Source organism: Dendrobates tinctorius, unplaced genomic scaffold, assembly GCF_039654945.1.
Source record: "Dendrobates tinctorius isolate UK_male_01 unplaced genomic scaffold, ASM3965494v1 ptg000111l, whole genome shotgun sequence".
Lineage (NCBI taxonomy): Eukaryota > Metazoa > Chordata > Amphibia > Anura > Dendrobatidae > Dendrobates > Dendrobates tinctorius.
Window position 1 is genome coordinate 8,521,132 of NW_027361779.1, and position 6,000 is coordinate 8,527,131.

A 6,000-nucleotide genomic window follows, 5' to 3' on the forward strand; every position below is an offset into this window, starting at 1 on the left:
GAGAAAAAAAAAATCGGAAGCGAAATTGGGCAAAACGCATGACCTGCGAGCGCGGGCAGCTCTCCCAGTCGGGTCCCAACCCAGGCTCAGGTTGCTTAGCGGCCGCCACCTGCCAAATGTAATCATGCTCGTTCTAGAACGGCTCGTGGCGCGAGCCCATCACCTCTTTGGGGGTTTTCGAGAAAAAAAAAATCGGAAGCGAAATTGGGCAAAACGCATGACCCCGGACCTGCGAGCGCGAGCTGCTCTCCCATTCGGGTCCTGACCCAGGCTCAGATTGTTTAGCAGCCACCAACTGCCAAATGCAATCACGCCCAGTCTAGAACGGCCGGTGGCGCGATCCCAAAACCTCTTTGGGGGTTTTCGAGAAAAAAAAAATCGGAAGCGAAATTGTGCAAAATGCATGACCCCGGACCTGCGAGCGTGGGCTGCTCTCCCATTTGGGTCCCAACCCAGGCTCAGTTTGCTTAGCGGCCGCCACCTGCCAAATGTAATCATGCTCGGTCTAGAACTGCTCGTGGCGGGAGCCCACCACCTCTTTGGGGGTTTTCGAGAAAAAAAAAATCGGAAGCGAAATTGGGCAAAACGCATGACCTGCGAGCGCGGGCTGCTCTCCCATTCGGGTCCCGACAAAGGCTCAGGTTGCTTAGCAGCCGCCACCTGCCAAACCCAGGCTCAGGCCTGGGCCGCCACCTGCCAAATGCAATCACGCTCGGTCTAGAACGGCCCGTGGCGCGAGCCCACCACCTCTTTGGGGGTTTTCGAGAAAATAAAAATCGGAAGCGAAATTGGGCAAAATGCATGACCCCGGGCCTACGACCGCGGGCTGCTCTCCCATTCGGGTCCCGACCCAGGCTCAGGTTGCTTGGTGGCCGCCACCTGCCAAATGCAATCACACTCTGTCTAGAACGGCTGGTGGCGCGAGCCCACCACCTCTTTGGAGGTTTTCGAGAAAAAAAAAACGGAAGCGAAATTGGGCAAAACGCATGACCCCGAACCTGTGAGCGTTGGCTGCTCTCCCGTTCGGGACCCGACCCAGGCTCAGGTTGCTTAGCGGCCGTCACCTACCAAATGAAATCAAGCTCGGTCTAGAACGGCCGGTGGCACGAGCCCACCACCTCTTTGGGGGTTTTCGAGAAAAAAAAAATCGGAAGCGAAATTGGGCAAAACGCATGACCCCGGACCTGCGAGCGCGGGCTGCTCTCCCATTCGGGACCCGACCCATGCTCAGGTTGCTTAGCGGCCGCCACCTGCCAAATGCAATCACGCGTGGTCTAGAACGGCTGGTGGCGCGAGCCCACCACCTCTTTGGGGGTTTTCGAGAAAAAAAAGTCGGAAGCGAAATTGGGCAAAACGCATGACCCCGGACCTGCGAGCGCGGGCTGCTCTCCCATTCGGGTCCCGACAAAGGCTCAGGTTGCTTAGCGGCCGCCACCTGCCAAATGCAATCACGCTCGGTCTATAACGGCCGGTGGCGCGAGCCCACCACCTCTTTGGGAATTTTCGAGAAAAAAAAAATCGGAAGCGAAATTGGGCAAAACGCATTACCCCGGACCTGCTAGCATGGGATCCTCTCCCATTCGGGTCCCGACCCAGGCTCAGGTTGCTTAGCGGCCGCCACCTGTTAAAAGCAATCACGCTCGGTCTAGAACGGCCGGTGGCGCGAGCCCACCACCTCTTTGGGGGTTTTCGAGAAAAAAAAAATCGGAAGCTAAATTGGGCAAAACGCATGACCACGGACATGCGAGCGCGGGCTGCTCTCCCATTCGGGTCCCGACCCATGCTCAGGTTGCTTGGCGGCCGCCACCTGCCAAATGTAATCACGCTCGGTCAAGAACGGCCGGTGGCGCGAGCCCACCTCCTCTTTGGGGGTTTTCGAGAAAAAAAAATCGGAAGCGAAATTGGGCAAAACGCATGACCCCGGACCTGCGAGCGCGGGCTGCTCTCCCATTCGGGTCCCGACCCAGGATCAGGATGCTTAGCAGCCGCCACCTGCCGAACGCCATCACGCTCGGTCTAGAACGGCCAGTGGCGCGAGACCAAAACCTCTTTGGGGGTTTTCGAGAAAAAAAAAAATTGGAAGCGAAATTGGGCAAAACGCATGACCCCTGACCTGCGAGCGCGGGCTGCTCTGCCATTCGGGTCCTGACCCAGGCTCAGGTTGCTTAGCGGCCGCCACCTGACAAATGCAATCACACTCAGTCTAGAACGGCCGGTGGCACGAGCCCACCACCTCTTTGGGGGTTTTTGAAAAAAAAAAAATCAGAAGCGAAATTGGGCAAAACGCATGACCCCGGACCAGCGAGCGCGGGCTGCTCTCCCATTCGGATCCCGACCCAGGCTCTGGTTGCTTGGCGGCCGCCACCTGCAAAATGCAATCACGCTCGGTGTAGAACGGCCGTTGGCGCGAGCCCACCACCTCTTTGGGGGTTTTCGAGAAAAAAATAAATCTGAAGCGAAATTTGGCAAAATGCATGACCCCGGACGAGCGAGCGCAGGCTGCTCTCCCATTCGGGTCCCGACCCAGGCTGAGGTTGCTTAGCGGCCGCAGCCTGCCAAATGCAATCACGCTCGGTCTAGAACGCCCGGTGGCGCGAGCAATGCACCTCTTTGGGGGTTTTCGAGAAAAAAAAAATCATTAGCGAAATTGGGCAAAACGCATGACCCCGGACCTGCGAGCGCGGGCTGCTCTCCCATTCGGGTCCCGACCCAGGCTGCTTAGAGGCCGCCACCTGCCAAATGCAATCACGCTTGGTCTAGAACGGCCGGTGGCGCGAGCCCACCACCTCTTCGGGGGTTTTCGAGAAAAAAAAAATCGGAAGCGAAATTGGGCAAAACGCATGACCCCGGACCTGCGAGCGTGGGCTGCTCTACCATTCGGGTCCAGACCCAGGCTGAGGTTGCTTAGCTGCCGCCACCTGCCAAATGCAATTACACTTGGTCTACAACGGCCAGTGGTGCGATCCCACCACCTCTTTGGGGGTTTTCGAGAGAAAAAAAATCGGAAGCGAAATTGGGCAAAACGCATGACCCCGGACCTGCAGGCGCGGGCTGCTCAGCCATTCGGGTCCCGACCCAGGCTAAGGTTGCTTAGCGCCCGCCACCTGCCAAATGCAATCACGCTCGGTCTAGAACGGCCGGTGGCGCGAGCCCACCACCTCTTTGGGGGTTTTCGAGAGAAAAAAATGGGAAGCGAAATTGGGCAAAACGCATGACCCCGGACCTGCGAGCATGGGCTGCTCTCCCATTCGGGTCCCGACCCAGGCTCAGGTTGCTTAGCGGCCGCCACCCGCCAAAATGCAATCACGCTCTCTCTAGAACGGCCGGTAGGGGGGAGCCCACCACCTTTTTGGCGGTTTTTAAGAAAAAAAAAATCGGAAGCGAAATTGGGCAAAACGCATGACCCAGGACCTGCGAGCGCGGGCTGCTCTCCCATTCGGGTCCCGACCCAGGCTCAGGTTGCTTAGTTGCAGCCACCTGCCAAATACAATCACTCTCGGTCTAGAACGGCCGGTGGCGCGATCCCACCACCTCTTTGGGGGTTTTCGAGAAAAAAAAAATCGGAAGCGAAATTGGGCAAAACGCATGACCCTGGACCTGCGAGCTGCTCTCAAATTCGGGTCCCGACCCAGGTTCAGGTTGCTTAGCGGCCGCCACCTGCCAAATGCAATCACGCTCGGTCTAGAACGGCCGGTGGCGCGAGCCCACCACCTCTTTGGGGGTTTTCGAGAGAAAAAAAATCGGAAGCGAAATTGGGCAAAACGCATGACCCCCGACCTGCGAGCGCTTGCAGCTCTCCCATTCGGGTCCCGACCCAGGCTCAGGTTGCTTAGCGGCCGCCACCAGCCAAATGCAATCACGCTCGCTCTAGAACGGCCGGTAGGGGGGAGCCCACCACCTCTTTGGCGGTTTTCGAGAAAAAAAAAATCGGAAGCGAAATTGGGCAAAATGCATGACCCCGAGCCTGGGCTGCTTTCCCATTCGGGTACCGACCCAGGCTCAGGTTGCTTAGCGGCTGCCACCTGCCAAATGCAATCACGCTCGGTCTGGAACAGCCGGAGGCGCGAACCCACCACCTCTTTGGAGGTTTTCGAGAAAAAAAAATCGGAAGCGAAATTGGGAAAAACGCATGACCCCAGACCTGCGATCGCGGGCTGCTCTCCCATTCGGGTCCCGTCCCAGGGTTGGGTTGCTTAGCAGCCACCACCTGCAAAATGCAATCTCGCTCGATCTAGAACGGCTGGTGGCACGAGCCCACCACCTCTTTGAGGGTTGTCGAGAAAAAAAAAATCGGAAACGAAATTGGGCAAAATGCATGACCCCAGACACGCGAGAGCGGGACGCTATCCCATTTGGGTCCCGATCCAGGTTCTGGTTGCTTAGTAGCCGCCACCTACCAAAAGCAATCACGCTCGATGTAGAACTGCCGGTGGCACGAGCCCACCACCTCTTTGGGGGTTTTTGAGAAAAAAAAATTAGAAGCGAAATTGGGCAAAACGCATGACCCGGGACCTGCGAGCGCGGGCGCGGGCTGCTCTCCCATTCGGGTCCCGACCCAGGCTCAGGTTGCTTGTCGGCCGCCACCTGCCAAGTGCAATCACGCTTGGTCGAGAACGGCCGGTGTCGCGAGCCCACCACCTCTTTGGGGGTTTTCGAGAAAAAAAAAACCGGAAGCGAAATTGGGCAAAACGCATGACCCCGGACCTGCGGGAGCGGGCTGCTCTCCCATTCGGGTCCCGACACAGGCTCAGGTTGCTTGGCGGCCGCCACATGCCAAATGCAATCACGCTTGGTCAAGAACGGCCGGTGGCGAGAGCCCACCACCTCTTTGGCGGTTTTCGAGAAAAAAAAAACCGGAAGCGAAATTGGGCAAAACGCATGACCCCGGACCTGCGAGTGCGGGCTGCTCTCCCATGCGGGTCCCGACCCAGGCTAAGGTTGCTTAGCAGCCGCCACCTGAAAAATGCAATCACGCTCAGTCTAGAACGGACGGTGGCGCGAGCCCACAACCTCTTTGGGGGTTTTTGAGAAAAAAAAAATCGGAAGCGAAATTGGGCAAAACGCATGACCCCGGACCTGCGAGCGCTGGATGCTCTCCCATTCGGGTCGTGACCCAGGCTCAGGTTACTTAGCGGCCGCCACCTGCCAAATGCAATCACTCTCGGTCTAGAACAGCATGGGGCTCGAGCCCACCACCTCTTTGGGGGTTTTCGAGAAAAAAAAATCGGAAGCGAAATTGTGCAAAACGCATGACCCCGGACCTGCGAGCGCGGTCTGCTCTCCCATTCAGGTCCCGACCCAGGCTCAGGTTGCTTGGCGGCCGCAACCTGCCAAATGCAATCACGCTCGGTCTGGAACGACCGGTGGCGCGAACCCACCACCTCTTTGGGGGGTTTCGAGAAAAAAAGAATCGGAAGCGAAATTGGGCAAAACGCATGACCCCGGACCTGCGAGCGCTGACTACTCTCCCATTTGGGTCCCGACCCAGGCTCAGGTTGCTTGGCGGCCGCCACCTGCCAAATGCAATCACGCTCGGTCTAGAACGGCCGATGGCGCGAGCCCACCACCTCTTTGGGGGTTTTCGAGAAAAAAAAAAATCTGAAGCGAAATTGGGCAAAACGCATGACCCCGGACCTGCGAGCGCGGGCTGCTCTCCCATTCGGGACCTGACCCATGCTCAGGTTGCTTAGCGGCCGCCACCTGCCAAATGCAATCACGCGTGGTCTAGAACGGCTGGTGGCGCGAGCCCACCACCTCTTTGGGGGTTTTCGAGAAAAAAAAGTCGGAAGCGAAATTGGACAAAACGCATGACCCCGGACCTGCGAGCGCGGGCTGCTCTCCCATTCGGGTCCCGACAAAGGCTCAGGTTGCTTAGCGGCCGCCACCTGCCAAATGCAATCACGCTCGGTCTAGAACGGCCGGTGGCGCGAGCCCACCACCTCTTTGGGAGTTTTCGAGAAAAAAAAAATTGGAAGCGAAATTGGGCAAAACGCAAGACAC